Source organism: Phalacrocorax carbo, chromosome 1, assembly GCF_963921805.1.
Source record: "Phalacrocorax carbo chromosome 1, bPhaCar2.1, whole genome shotgun sequence".
NCBI classification, from domain to species: Eukaryota; Metazoa; Chordata; class Aves; order Suliformes; family Phalacrocoracidae; genus Phalacrocorax; species Phalacrocorax carbo.
Window position 1 is genome coordinate 207,371,410 of NC_087513.1, and position 15,846 is coordinate 207,387,255.

At 42.4% G+C, this 15,846-nt stretch overlaps 1 protein-coding gene across 1 annotated transcript in view; it reads right to left on the bottom strand.

Annotated features, from left to right (window-relative positions):
• Positions 1–15,846, bottom strand: part of FAT3 (FAT atypical cadherin 3) — a 432,050-nt gene that overhangs the window by 220,137 nt on the left and 196,067 nt on the right. The window lies entirely within an intron of this gene.

Consider the following 15,846-nt stretch of genomic DNA (forward strand, 5'->3'; position numbering starts at 1 on the left):
TAATACAATAATGCTACAAAAATAATGGATTTACAACTATAGGAAAAGAACTATCATCTTTATATTATTTTTTTTTTCCTAAAGCTGGAACAATTCCTTCAATGCAGTAAACTTCTAAGGGGCAGAGAATTAAAAAAATGGCATTTTTTACTATGTTACATTATAATCCCCTTAAAGGGAGGAGATATATATCAGGGGAAGGGGTATTTTGTACTCATGACCTGATTTATGGTCAATATGCTGGAAGGACATGGAAATTAGCTCCAACTGTTTTCTTAGATGAGAATGCATCTCTAATAGTCTCACATGAACCCAGCTAAATATATTTTCTCATTTCACACTCAGACAATCACTACGGGTTCAATCCCACACCCATATGCAGCAATGGCAGAAATCCCATCGACTTCACAGAGAGCAGGATAAAACTCATTCCTTGAAGGTGTTACAGCACAATTATAATCACTTTTTCAAAACTATCCATGAGACAAAAGAGTGGAGTTTGTTGGGTCTTTTAAAAGATTACATTAGCAGAGAAAATGAAGTCGGGGTTCTTCTACACCAGCTGTGATGTAGAACTAAGCAGCCTGGTGCCCGTGCAAAGTGCAGAGCACCAAAGCTTTGAACCCAGGAGCTACGTTATGAGACCACACAGAAATCTGGGTAGTGTATATTTTCAAAGGTATCTAAAATGGATTCTCAAAAGTCACTTCTAAAAATCATTCACAGGCATTTTTGATGATTTTACTGGTGGTTGCTGTGCCATCTATCCTAGAAATCAATTTTGACTGAACGGAATGAAAGATTGCAACACAATTCAAGGTGGGGAAAGGATAAACTCTAAAGTAATAAGATCAGGCTGTTATTCATTTACGGTACTTTCACATCATGACAGTTCCACAATTTCTGGGAAAGATTTATCTTGTTCTAACAAAATCATTTCTCAAGTGTTGTGACTCAAGTGGACCCCTAGAAGAAGCAGCGCTGAGGACCGGGTGCCAGGTGGGAGCTGGTACAGTGTGGTGTGCCCGGTTTCACACCACTGACAGCATGGGTGCAGTGATGGAGAGGGGATGTCTCTGTTTGGAGGCTGAGAAATGTGATCCTGTGGTGATTCTGAAACCACACCAGCATGGAAAATGCTACCACATTGGAATAATTTAGTCTTATCTTTTAAAAAAAAAGATGCATATGTAACTTCCAATTGCAATTCAGTGAACATTTTTGGCAAAGACTCACTTAGGAAGGACACTTCATGGATTCTGGAAACCATTTCTAAGGCACTCAGAGTTGCATTTATACCTTTTTTCTTTTTAAAGGCAACTGAATATTCAAATGCACTTTTGTATTTTAAGTGTAATTTCTAATTACATGCACAATTTCTAATCCATCTGTTTACTACATACTGTAAATGTCTGTAGTTATATATGCTTGAATAATTATTGAAAATTAAATATTGTAAACAGTCAATTTAATTTCTCTCAGCATACCAAATTGCAGGAAGGCTGCGAGATGATAAAATATTACATGGTCCCAGAAATGGAACTAGTCACTCCTACCCCACACTTCGCTGAATGTGCTTATTGCTGTTCTGTAACGGATAGGAAACTTTTTAATCCAAAAATTTGTAACAGGGAGATTCTGAAAGGCTCCATTACATTCTGCTATCAGTGAGAGAGTGATTTAAAATGAATGTGATCTGCAAACGTTTCAGCTGTGCTGGAACAAGAAAACCATGCTTCTTATGTGAGGCAAGTTGGTGTTAATGTTTTCTTGTTTCCAACCTGTTAGAAGCACCATAGGTATTTATACAATAAAATTCTTCTTTTGTTGATTCATTTATGACAGTGCATGGTAACAATACTAATCAAGAAGCCCCGAGCAGGAAAACACAGGAACACGCAATATTTGAATATATATTATCCAATCCCAGAAGAGACATGGTCTTTCTTCCCAGCTTTCTGTGCAACACGGAGCTTTGCCACAGAGTCCCTCCACTGCTATGGTCATTTTATTGGCTTAAAAATGGTTTGTTATGCATTAATAGATTTTCAGTCCAGATCAGATATCTATTTTGAGCTCTTGGATAACAACGGCTGGGGAATTTCACCGCTCAGCTCCTGTGTCTGGACCATAACTTTTGAATAGCACCTCTACAGCTAAAATAATCCTGAGCCAGAAAAATAAGATTATTTCTAGTCTGAATTTCTCTAACTTCACATTCCACTGACTTTTATGCCTTTTATCTGTTAGATGAAAGAAAACGTTTGTCAGAAAACCTACCCCTGTGTAGGCACACACAAACTATGAAGGCATCACCTCTTGACAAATTGCACAAACTGAATTTCTTTGGCTTCTCATGGTAAGGCGGTGCAAATTTTAGATTTTAAAAAAGGCAGTTGAGAAACCCAAGACGTGATCCCTTTAAGTAGACGGCTTAATGGAGGATCCAGACATTCTTGAAGAGAGATGAGAATCTGGCTCTAAATGTCAGGCTTCATCACTTAACAGTGAGTCCCGTTGCCGACACAGAGAGGCAGCTGAAGAAAATTCAGGATCTTAACTCTGGTACATGTGTGTACACACAAACCGTTATCAGTGAGAAATCGGGTCCCCAGAAAACTTCCTGGATCCCACCCTGGCTGTAGACAACAGGTGTCTCTCTAAATCCTCTCTACAAAAACCCTTGAGCTATGGTGTAGGAGGAAGGGATGGGGATGCTCCGTTAGATATTTTATTTTTTAACTATCATGAGGTGAATAGCCAGCTTTTCCAGAATACAAAGGAATTTCACCTTTCAGAAGCACAGCTGGGCATTGTGTTTGAAAAGTTCAGTCTGCCTAGGTGGCTCTGCTTTCATATCCCAGCGAAACAGCAGCTAAATCCTTTTACTGTAAGACCGTTGCTGTCCTTGTTTTCTCACAAAAAGGAAAAGGAGAGCAGGGAAAAAACCCTAAACCAATATACACGCCTTTAAAGGAAAAATTTAAAAAGCCAGTTTGAATGTTTTTGCTGAAAAGTCCTTTAATTTTTTTAAAAATACAAACTGCAAAATTCCAGAAAAATTCTTTGCAACTCGTGCAAAATTTTAGAAAAAAAAAGTATATAGAAAGAAAATATTTTTTTAATATATATACACACACACATATCCACACATCAGAGAAGGGGAGGGAAATCTTGCTATAGATATAGATGCAGCATATCTATATCCTATATACAATTTGAGGCAAATCCCTTGCACATCCTCCCTTCCAGCTCTGCAAGGCACTAGGAGCTACACCCCAGGACGAAGCCCACAGCACACAGGGGCACGCCAGCACCTTGCTAGAGAGGGACCGAACTGCCCGCTCTCAATTTTAAAAGCCTGCTCTCTACTCCTTCTCGCACCAAGAGTGTGCAGGAAGAAACTTCGCACTGATCGGTACTGCCTTGGTTTTTGTGCTGCATCCCCATCTGCTTTTCCCCATCTGTTGTCTCAAGCTCCCCTTAAACTGCAAGCGTTTCAGTCCAGCGACCATCTTTTACTCCACTTATCCTGCCAAGCACGGCAGGGTGCCGCATCATGACTGCAGCTACAAAGGTGCCACAATATTGCAAATAAATATTAAAAAATAAGTCATCATTTCAGCTTACCAAAAGACAGAACAGGTTTTGCTTTTCCTCACTAAGATCTTGGTTCTGAATTATTTTTAATCACTAAATGACAAAAACCCAAACAAAAAAACCCACAGTCCTTCTTCCTTTTCTTGCAGCACTCAATGTGAATAAATCAAGGTAATCTTGAGGATATGGCTCTGGGTTATTTCTTATTTAACACAAAGGCACTATCAGAGGTGAGGGTGAGTGTTCATGATGACAAAAGCCATGTCCATGCACTGAAACAGTCTTCAACATGGAGTATTTTCTTCGCGATGCAACTGTCTTTATACAGTCAGTTCAACGAAATATACCTTATTTTCTTCATGTTTTCATCTCATTTCCTTATGTTTGTTTATAGGCAAACATGACATCTCTCTCTATAGAAATTTCCCCTTCTCTGACATTTTTGTTTTCCCATTAAATCTGTTATTAAGTTCTCAGTGCTGCACTTCTGCTGTTAACAAAGCAGCCAGGTAAAGAGGTTAGGCTGGTGCCTTGCAGGGTGTTTGTAAAATCCCAGCTATTCTGCACAATGACTTTGAGCAGAAAGTAGAAACAGAAGGTTTGGAGCTGGAGAGGAAGGATCTTCATGCAGGCTGAATGAATAAAAAGCCCTTGAGATCCTCCCTCCTCGAGGCCAGGTTGCAGGAGGAGAGGATGAACCAGCAGGTTGGAGCTGAGCTCACAAGCGGGGAGTGAAGCCCCTCCATCCCGCTGACCAAGGAAGGACTCTAACTAAATCCTGCCCATTTGCTGCTCTGACACCGGGCTGTGCATCGCTCAGTAAAGGACTCTGCCCTCAGCAAACAAACCCAACTCAAGCTGAGGGGTTTCCACACATACAAATTCAGGTCATGTGCATCTTATTTAGTCAAAGCTGCCGTTTGCCCCAGTAGACTACTCTAGTGTTGATTTTGGTCATGTGGTTACTTTATTTTTATTCCTTTAATACATAACATTCCCTTAATCAGTTTGAATTACATTAAGTGTTACAAGAAATAAATAAAAAGCCCAAGACAAATCCCCCAAGAAATTATAGACTTACTTGAAAAATATCTACAGCATCACATATATCTAAGCTGCTAATACCATCTAACATTTTTCCATCCCTGCACCTACTTTGGGTAATCTTGCGTGTGTTTTTAATCTGTTTAATCAATCTAATTCACACCTACTCAATAAATTAAAATTAGCGACAATTATTCTTTGCGTCATTTGTAGTGTGTTCCCAGGTCCTATCTCAAGAACTGCCTCAAACACATAGAATAATAAGGAAAAAAAAGAAAATCCTCCATCCCTGGTTGCCTCTCCTAAAGGATCTCTCTGAACAATAAAAGTGATGAGCATACAATGTTTTTTCAGAGATTTAAAAAACCCACCTTGTTCTCATGTTAAAAAAAGTAACGTGAACATCTCTGAGCAATGACAGAATCTTTCTGTAATATCTTCTTATGGATAAGACGGTCAAAATCTCAGGCGGCACAAGCCATATCACTCAGCTGAAGCTGTAGTACCATAGGCACCTCTGCTTCTTAAACAACTATATTTTTTTTTAATTCTGCACATTTTATTACATAGTGTCTGTGATTCAAATGAAGGTCAGAAAATACAAGCATATAGTGAATGGAATCAAAATTAATTGTAACCAAAATATTATCTTGAAGAGCAGACTTACATTTACCTTGTGGGTATTGTGGCTACAATAAAAAATTTGTGAATGTGCCCTGCTGTTCATACGCTGTTGTTAAGTTAAAGTTCAGGAAATAATACATAGTTTTCAAACCAAATCCCTTCAAGATCTGAAAAGCTACTTGCTAATTACCATACAAATAGATCACTGCGGCACAGATTATTTGCACATAACTCATCTAACAAAAACATGAAATTTCTTCTAGAAGGCAACAAACCCACAACAGATCATGACATTGACTCATATTTATAGGATGCAACAAGCAAACGTTCTTGCACAGTAAGTGCAAGCAAATGTAACATTGAGAAAGAAAGAATACTATTATTCAGGGGTAGCCTGGGATTACAGGGCTCTGGGTTTGCCTCCTTACTCCATGAGAGCATCAGACAAGCCGCTTAGGGCAGCGCCTGCATCAGGCTGATGGAGAAGGGATTTGCTTCACCCATCCAAGAGGCATGAGTCAGTTCTGCCCTGGGAGGCTTCACCAGAGCCATCCACACCTCCTTGCCCCTGTGCAAGCTGGAACCCTTTCTTGCCTGTGGGCAACCCAGACTTGCCTTCAGGCAAGAAAGAAAGCAAGGTCAGGAAGAGCTGAAAGGCAGGGATGGGAAATGGTGGGGTAATAGGACACAGAATAGGAAATAGGAGACTAGGTGCTCCTGAGGCTCTCACATGCCAAGATAACTCCTTCACACATAGTAGGGAATGCTGGTGTCAGGTCAGCCTTGCTTTCAAGGTTCAGCAGGGCAGGCTGGGCTGGACCTGTGCCAGTAAGGCTTTGCATTACATGTGGCCAGTGACTTTGAAGACAAATTAAGACCAATTCTTTATTACTGGCATAAAATGAGTTAGCTGCCCCATTTGCCTCAGTTCCCAGCTTCTTAAAAAAGGAACAACGGTGCTGCTCTATCTTACCATACCACCTGAAGGACTTAGCTACCATGCAAAGAGAAACCATCTAAGAACAACAGGTGATGAAGTACAGGCATAGCAGAAGCCACGAGGTGATCAATGTAAAAACAAGGCTACAAGAGCAGGGTCCCTTGTAGGGAGATGCTTTTTTAAGATATAACTTCAGAGCTCTTAGAGCCCTGCAGAAAGTTTTGTATAACGTGAAAGCTGTGATTAGGGGGGTCTTCTGATATTTAACCCCCAGATACTGCTTTATTTTTATACATATACATCTCCTGTTAAATTAAGCTCTGTGCGTCTAGACATATGGCAATGCGATCTGTACAATTATACAGATAAGGTCACATACTTAACTGGCAAGAACTGGCAACAGCACTATTAACTTCAAAGAAGTTGTGTCAATCTTCTTGGGGAAAGAAAAGCACTCTCATTAACATAAAGGGAAGGGGGAAAGAGAGGGGAGAGTAATTTCACAGAAAATAATTATCTTTGATTATAACAGTGCAACTCTGATGGAGACAGAGACTTAGGGAGAGAGAAGAGGAAAAATAACACAAATCTGCTGTTAACCTTAATTTTTGAACAGGCTGGTTCAGCTGCACTAAGAGGTGATGAGGCTCTGGAGGTTTAGTAGGTGCTGACACAACCTCCTGTGTGATGGAAGACAAGAATTAATATTTGGTCATTACTGACATAATGATGGCTTATGCAAACATACCTGTTTTTACAGTTGCCTTCTCTTCTTATTCCCATTTTCCAGCTTTTTTTTTTTTTTTTGAATATTCACATGAAGCATAAGTCCATTTCATTCTTCCAGACAGGAAATATCTCCATCTTTCTTTGTTTGTACCAAGGATTGGATGTTAATTGAGAGTAAGCTATAGATACAGCCTTTGCCTCTAACTTCCAACCCATAAGGAGATGTTAGAAAGTGCTCACACAATAAGGTGAAGATACACCATTCAAGCCACTAAAAGCGCCTGTCCTAAGATGACAATATGAGTGTATTTGTTGTAACTGAGCAAAAGGGAAAAATGCTGATTCAATATTTTCTGCTTGAGATTTGTAGGGTCCAACATCACAGACACATGTAGCACATCTGACTGTTGAGCAAAAGCTAAATGCAAGTTACTTGGTTGATTCAAAAGCAGTAGGAAATAAAAAGAAAAACAATAAACAAACAACAAACCATCAGTCCCTTGCTGAAAGCCTTCACTTCATCTGGGCTAACATCATAGTTTTATTTTCCTCCCTGGCAGCTCCTTCTCCAGACCCCCCTGCCCCTGCATGAATGCCATGCTCACAGGCTCCACATCTCAGCATCTCACCAGCATCAGCTCCACAACTCACCAACCTAATTCCTCCTGCCAGAGTTCAGGCTTGGACCACAAGCAATTACTGTAATGCAGGGACATTCACTGCTATTATCATAATAATGTATGGCAGGATATGACAAGGATCCATAGCATACGCATTGTGCATACGTTTAACAGGGCTGTGACTCAGTACTTGCGGTACACAGTAGTAACCCAGTAATCTCAGTTATAATTCTGTCATTGCTAATAATTCTATGAAGGATATTTGGCTACCTGGATGTGAATGCAACAGCCCTAATTGCAAATCAGTTGAAGGAATAGTACAGCACATGACTAGTTCTGACTACTCACGGCTTCTGGAAATTTATGAACTGGATGGACAGACAAGGCAGGAAAATTAGTTTCACAGCTAAGCTGATAGCCAAAGTTAGTTCTGAATAAGACACAAGATATGCTCTGCTGATGTTTTTGAAAATAATAAAAGATTGCTGTAATGTATAACAATGTAGATTTATGGGATTAGTGGCAAAATTCTTGCTGTGCCAGAATCGGTGCTGGGGCGGGACAGAAGGGAGCTTTTTAGTTACCAGGCAGTAACCTTCTCCATCAGCAAACACTGCCTCACTGGCCCTCACCATGCTGCTGTTCTTCAGACGTCTCTACTGAAGCAAATGGGGAGTTCAGGTTAAAAACTGATGTTGCATTGAATTAGTGAGGACACAATGGTCCAGTCAAGGCAATGGGAATACTCTTGAAGCTTCTTACTGTGAAAGAGGACTAAAAAGGTCATCATGGAGATCTAAAGAAAGATTAAAATTTCTATAAGCCATGTTTAAATCTGCTGATTACAAAGGAATGGCATTTATGAGCAGTATTGTATCTTTTAATGTCATTTTAAAAGACACACTTGATACGAGGGACATCCAGCAATCTCAGCTGTATTCAGTGCTTCATGAATATCAACCCACTGCTAGCAGAAATCAGGTCTGTTCAAGAGAGATGATAAAGCTGGATTTATCATTTTATTAATAGCAGCATTACTGTAGCTTCAACTAAGGTGACACAGCTCACACCTTTATCCCCTCCATATATAACACATATAGAGTAGGGAGGGAACTGCTGCCAGGGAGGAGGAAGAAATGGGCTGTCTGAGCCCAAATTTTCTCTTTTTCAGTGGAATCAGTGGTCTGGCCACTAGACTATACTTAATCTCTAGAGGTTTTATATTCCTCTTCACCCTACCATTTCAGCAGTGACGCTCCTCTCCGGTTTTATATGCCTACGAATACAGGACTGTGCGTGGATGTCTATTAATGCTGAGATGCCTGAAAAATCAGTAGCTTGCATTTCCAGATCCTATTTGATCTGCAAACTGCCTACTGTGAATTAATTTCCAGGACAATCACATGAGGTAAGAAGATATTTCCCCTTACACAAAAAAAAAGAAAAATAGTGAGGTTAGGTGACTCACTCAAAGTCAAAAGAAGAGCTCGTGTCACTGCTGGGCTGCAGCTCAGGAGTTAATTGAAAATTTACTCTGGGGAATAAACGTGCACTGGCAAGCAGATGGACTTGATGATTTACATCCTTTCCTCCCTGTTTTGTTTTTTTTTTTAAATCTCTTTATTTTTAATTATTACTATTATTATTGTTATTATGACAAGTTCCTTGAGGCAGGAACTTTGTCTAACATGCTGTACAGTGCCTGGGAGGCTTCTAGGTCCCACTGTGATTAAGCACGTAACTCCAACATCCACAGTCCTTTGATTTGCTAGCTGCTAAACCCTGGGCTCAAACCACTGGAAATACTGTGTCTAGCAAGGAATATGCCATCCCAAAGCAGAAATTAAAGCTTTTAAAATGCTCAGAAGCTCAAGTTTTAGCAGTGAACATATTATAAAGAAGTCAGTAAGAGCCACACTTTTAAATAATATTGAGAAGTGAAAGAAAAGGGAGTAGATCATTTAGCATGTGTTGAAACAACATAAATTACAGCATGTGGAAGGCAGCTAATGCACTAAGGGAATTACATTGTAGAAATCTGTATTAGTTATGGATAGTTTGATATCAGTGACAGATATATTGGGCTGGACTCTGCAGCTGTTGGTGAACTTGGCATTTGTACAAACAGCATTAAAGACCACAGAAGGAAGGGAGACCAATTCTTCAAATTCACCTTCAATAGGAAAGCCCTACAATCAATGTGTTTTATCTCTGCAACGTCTTCTATAGTCTTGGACAGGTCAGTTGAACTGCAGGGACACTTAGAGGACGAATGGCAGTGAGCATGACATGATCTGCATAGCTGGTTTACATTGCACACAGAGCTGCCAAAGAGGGCTTCATGGCCAAGGCATTTGTGGGAGATGCCACGAGGCACCCTTCAAAGGCGCCTCCGGTGGGAGGGAGGTGATCTCCAACACTCTCAAAATTCAACATACTTTTCCCAGTTTGACCACTATAGTACCTAAAACACATCCTGGAGGAAGATTGCAGGTTAGACTACTAAAGCAAAGAAGCTAAAGTCCTTCATTTACAAAACATTAAAGATCGTATTTCAGAGGAAGCTTATTAAGAGTTTAGCAGCATGCACAGCATCAACTGCAGTGCCACGGAGGTTCCCCAGTAATGCAGCTGACCCTCCATGATGGGGTGGGAGCAGGAAGAATTGGTGGTCAGGAATGAACATATAAAGTTGTCCAATCCTGAAGAAGAGATTTTTTTTTAAAAAAGCATGAAATGCCTCTACAAGAACAGAGTTACAAATGGACCAAAGTAGTACTAAGTTTAGCTTGATATTGTCGATCCAAAGTCCTTAGAAATGTAATCAAAAAGTAATTTTTTCAATCTTTTCAAATGGTCTGGCATTTACCTTTAATTATTACATGGTGGAAAGTTTTAAATGCCTCTTGCTTTATAGAATGAATGTATGTTAGTCTTTGTCCTCCCCCAGTGCAACTTGGGTTTAAACCTGAAAGATGTGCAAGGATGTAGTAGGGACTAAGTTGCCTCCACTTCCATTTGTTGTCCATATGGCCTTTCGCATCACCTATAGTACAACAGGAATGTTAATAACTGGATTATTAAGATCACTGAAGTCTGCCTCTGGAAGCAAGCTGTGTCTCTTTGAGATGGTATCTACCACAAAATCACAGCAGAATTGAAAAATTCTGGAGTATTTAACAGTCTTTGTTTCTCTGCTGGAGAAAAACACATGACAAACATGGGCCTTGGAGAACAAGAATTTATTGCAGAATCTCAAGAGTATTCTCTGAATATATGAACCTCTCTTCTTTCTCTCTCCTCTCTGGCATACCTTTATTTCTGGGCTGAGAAGAGGTACTGTGTAGCCAGCAGCTATACTGCTGGCAACCTTCAGGACACAGTGCAGCAGCAGAGCACTGGATTTGGCTCAGTCTGCGAGAGCAAAGATGCGCGGGCATTTCTTGGGACAAACCAAACAAAAGAATCCATAAGAATCAGGATGTATGGCGGGAGTGTGAAGCACTGCGTTAGTATGGCAGGGCAAATGTGGCCTTGAGCCCCAGCAGGATCCTATGCCATCTGGTTTAGTGCAAAAGAAAGCAAAGTCCAGCCTACTGAGAAAAGAAGCATTCATATCAATAAAATCCTGACACTCATTGACCCCCTATTAGCTTATATAAATATTAATACTACTTCAGCATTAAAATATCCAGTCTCTTTCCAAATCTAGGTGGAGATGTGACAGTTGAGACAACTTCCGGAGGCAGAGAACTGCTGCTGTGGAAAGATGTAGTGACCTGCATATACTATTTCTAAACCCACTAGTGCATCCTGCCTTAAATACCGCAGCAAATACTATTTTGGGAGTGCCAGGGGTCTGCCTCTGTTTAAATGGTGCCAGCAAGAGGCTAAGAAAGGTGTAACTGGATTTTTCAGACAGACACACCGGTGTAATTTTAGAGTAAATTCATTAACATCAATGTGCACAAGAGTGAAATTTGGTCTGTTGGCATGTTAGTTAAAATATCTCTTAAGCTAATCCATGTAAGACTGAAGAGAAGCTTATTGAGTTTGTCCAATATATGTGGAACACTAAACAAAATAATGCAATGTTTTGAATTAAAATTCATTGTTTTCTTCAGAGCACAGAAAAGTAATAAATCAATGCAGTAAATTACCCCAGTGCTGTGCCGTGAAATTAACACCCATATACATGAAATAAAAATAAGAATTTATGGCCTAAATCAATCAAATTTTTTTATTAACTCCATCATCTGCTTTATTTACCTTCTTCCACGTGCCTCTCACCCCAAAATAACTCACTCAACTTGGGGCAGCTGTGGTGCTCCCATGGGCTTGGGTTGGAGGTGGCCAGCCCAGCTGCTCCGCCAGCAGCTCTGCCCTTCCTCCTCCTCCTCCTCCTCGGCCCCATCTCACACCACCCACCAAGGAGCAAAGCCTTGTAACCCTGTACTCTGCCAAACCAAACCTGAGCCCTCCCCAGCACAAAAGTCAGGCTAACAGGGAAACCCCTGGCTGCCCCAGCAGCCACACCATGGTTTAGGCTGACCAACGGCTGCTCGAGGCGCGGAGCACCAGGAACGTCTCCATTGCCACTCCGTGTACAACACAGCTGGGAAACAAATGCACAGGGGGATGCCTTTCCCTGCAATCATGTAACTCATAGAGTAACTTCAGCTATTTGAAAAAGATGTTACCCAGCCCCCACACAAAACTCTGCCTTGCAGTACCTCTTGCTCACTATAAAGAAAAATCCCAATTTGCCCTACTGGACCTGCTGAACTTAGACAGCAGTCTCCACCAGTTTGCAGAACAAGGCTGCCCTGTTCTCCAGCATGAATGATTTATGAGTTCACAAGTACTCATGTGCTACATTATTCACTTAGTGCTTGTACCTATGAATATCAGCTCACGAGATAAAAGTGCAGGCCGAGGTGCTAACTGATGCTCGGCTGTATTTTATCAAAAATAATCAAGGTGAGAAAACAAAGACCTTCACGGGAGGTTGCCCACGCTGCCTTTCCATACCTAACATCCTAACATATCATGTTCCTGTCCTCCTCCTCGACAGCACCCATATAAATCCCAAGCCCACAGGGGACAGCCCTCGCTGCCCAAATGCACTCGTGCTCCTGCAGCAGAGCTAGCCCCTGGTGAGAGCATGAGCTGCACAGGGTGACTTTAGTGACAAAGTCTTGCTCTCAGCAGCTTTTTAGAATCTCTTGGCTCCTGCAGGAGCAATTCTTCCTCTCTCCAAAACCCGTAGAGCAAATTGCAGGTGATAATCCTGAAACATCTGAAGACTGCCTTCAAACAGATCCAAATGCATGTGATGTGTTTGCAGTTCGACAGTACCTAAGATAGCCACCCAGAGCTGTGCCAGTCTATAAAAATGTAGGAAGTGACAGGTTGTCTACTAAAAGGTTTCTTCTACCTACAGACACAGCATTCAAGGAGCATCATTGCTTCCACTATGCAGTTAATGAATTGAGATTGTAAGATTTGGCTGCAGTTGTGATCCTGTATCAGAATGGGGAACAAAACCCAGACTGCCTATGCCCCCACTTTGTGCCTTGATCAGACGGCAACACATGGAGTGGTACACGTGCCTCCAGGAATCTGCGCGCCCTCCATGAGCTATAAAGCAGCTGAAAGTGAGCTCCAGAGGAAAGCGAACATAGTCACTGCTGAGCTCCAACGACCACTGAGAAGGAGCACAAGACTGTGCAAAGGTGGAGAGGGTCATGCCACGAGCAGAGTGCAGCAATACTCGGGGCATTCCTTTTCATGTCTGCAAGGTCCACCTAAGAAGAACGTGGGACTACCCACCTCGCCCAGGCTGTGCTGTGCCCGTCAGTGCTGCAGGTAACCACATCGGCAGTACCCCCCACCCCCCACCAGACACACACCATAAGCTATGACATGCCCTGTGCACTCTGCACTTTGTAACAAACCCAACTTAGTCAGTACAATGCATCAAGTCCTAAAAATACAAAACAGGGCACAGGAGGCCAAGGCTAATACTGCCTTATTCTCCAGCAATAGTGGGAGATTTCTTGCTGCAATACAGCCAAGTAGTCTAAGGAAGTGATCTAAGGAGTAAAATCATGGATGTTTTTCAACTCCCAGCAGCCTGAAGTTGGGAGCTGCAGCGTGCCTTTGGCACGGAGGGCAGCACCATGAGCCAAACTCCCCTCTCCTACCTGTCTTCCTGAGCCTCCAAATAATCTGCACTTAGGGGATTCTCATTTCTGACAGCAAATCCAGCAAGAGGTTTAACCCTGAGCACATTAGCAAAGCCCTATCAGTTGGGTGTCGGCATAACTTCTTTAATAAGAAGAGCACCCATACACTCCAGCCAACTTCCTGTCTCTACTCGAGGCCAACTTCTGCTGCTTCCCACGAAAGGATGTAAAAAATGTAGGATGTTGCCTTCATGTTGCCTCTCAGCACCTGATTACTCACAGAAGAGATGTCAGCTTGCTGGCACTGCTTAAATTTCCAAAGTGACACAAAAAATAAAAGGTATCCTTTCTCACAAATGACTGCTCTCCCCCGACAGCGGGAGCACGCTCGCTCAACCCACGTATGCGGCAACCGCCGCATATTTGGGTTCACATTAAACCTTTTCATCTTGATTATACAGCACACTGTCACATTTGGTGCTGCTGTGCAAAGCACTACATGAGTTATTGCTGTGCTGAATCCCAGTGAGCATACAGGGCCAGCAAGCTATGAACCTCTTCTGTATGTGCAGAATTCACCTGTATAAAACAATCGGAGTGTAAATTGTTGTTTTAGAGAAACTAGTGCACTGCAGGGAGACGGCTGAGAGGAGACTGGCCAGAGGTGTCCAGGGCCACTCTCCAGGAAAAATCTATTATGCTTTTATTCCTTGGACATCAGCATCACATGAGGAGAAAGCCTCCCATTGCAAAGGCCGGCCAGGTGGAGCTCACCGTATCGGTACTTCCCAAGGGAGGATGAAATCCTGGTGTTCAAAATGACAAACCTCCATTTTGGGACAAGACACCTCTGTTCACTCACATTCTGTCAGCCCCATCATTTCCAAATGCAAAAATAAACTAAAAGACGCTGCCTTGCCTGGCTCTCACTGCTCTGCATTTGGCACTGAGGTGGATAGAAGGGTATGGTTTATCACCTCCATGATAAATCACAGCCAGCCACCAGCCAGGATGCTCACCAAATGCAATGGGGTGCTTCAAGAGTTGCCCAAGCAGCAACATTACTCATCCTGAAGCCTATAAGTTCTCAGACAGCAACTTCCACAGTGCAAAATGAAGACGAACCATCTTCAGTGTTAACTGTGAGAATGAAGATCATCTTGTTAGGGAAAAGTATCCCTACAGGCTGCTCCAGTGGGATGAAGAGCCACCCCACAGGGTGTGCTACCAGGCTAGGGTGGTGCAGGGCTGCAGAATGCCCCGCTCTGGTCCTTGTCACGGGCCCACCCGTGCTGATAAGCAAAGCTGTGCCGAGCAGGTTGCTCTGCAGGAGGAGCCAACGGGAAGGAAGCACAAGCATTACACACTGCGGAGTGCTAACCCTGCTACTTTGCCCAGATGGGTTTTATGGGGTGGGGAGGGGGAAAGGGGTTGCAGATGGAAGAGCCATCTTTGGCCATTTCAAGTGTTAAAAATAAGTGAGATATGTGCCTTAGGGCTCAGCAGACTGAACACAGTGATTATACATGCTCCATGATTCTTCACCTGGGCTTATGCCTGAAAAGATCCTGACCCCTACTTATGCCACACATTGCAATGGGATTGCCCAGCCAAATGTTGAAAACCTATTTAGTGATTGTTATCCTACACCAAATCAAAAATGTTCCCCCTCAGGTCTATTCCTTCTGTTTTTCTAGCTGTTTAGAAATTAGCAGCAGATATAAATAAACTTCTTTTAAAAAAAATCAAAACCCCAGAACAAAACCAGGAGCATCTCAACCAGCATGAGAGTTGTGTGAATCCTTCAAACTACTTTGATAAAGATCCTGCAAAAGACCCCCCCCGACTCTCTACCTCCAGACCATGTTGGAGGGTCCCCGCAAGCAGATGAGCGAGGGATGGCCAGGTACATGCTGGAGTGAGGACCACCTGCAGCCAAGCACAGGTAGGCACCCAACAGAGCAACCATGACCTTGGGCTATGTCTCCTGGGTGACTTTTTCATCAGCCAGGCACCCAGGATGCCTGGTTCAGCAAAGGCACCAAAGGCACAGAGATGTGCAGAGACAGCCTGCATGGGCTCAATGCTCCCCTGCCAGCCA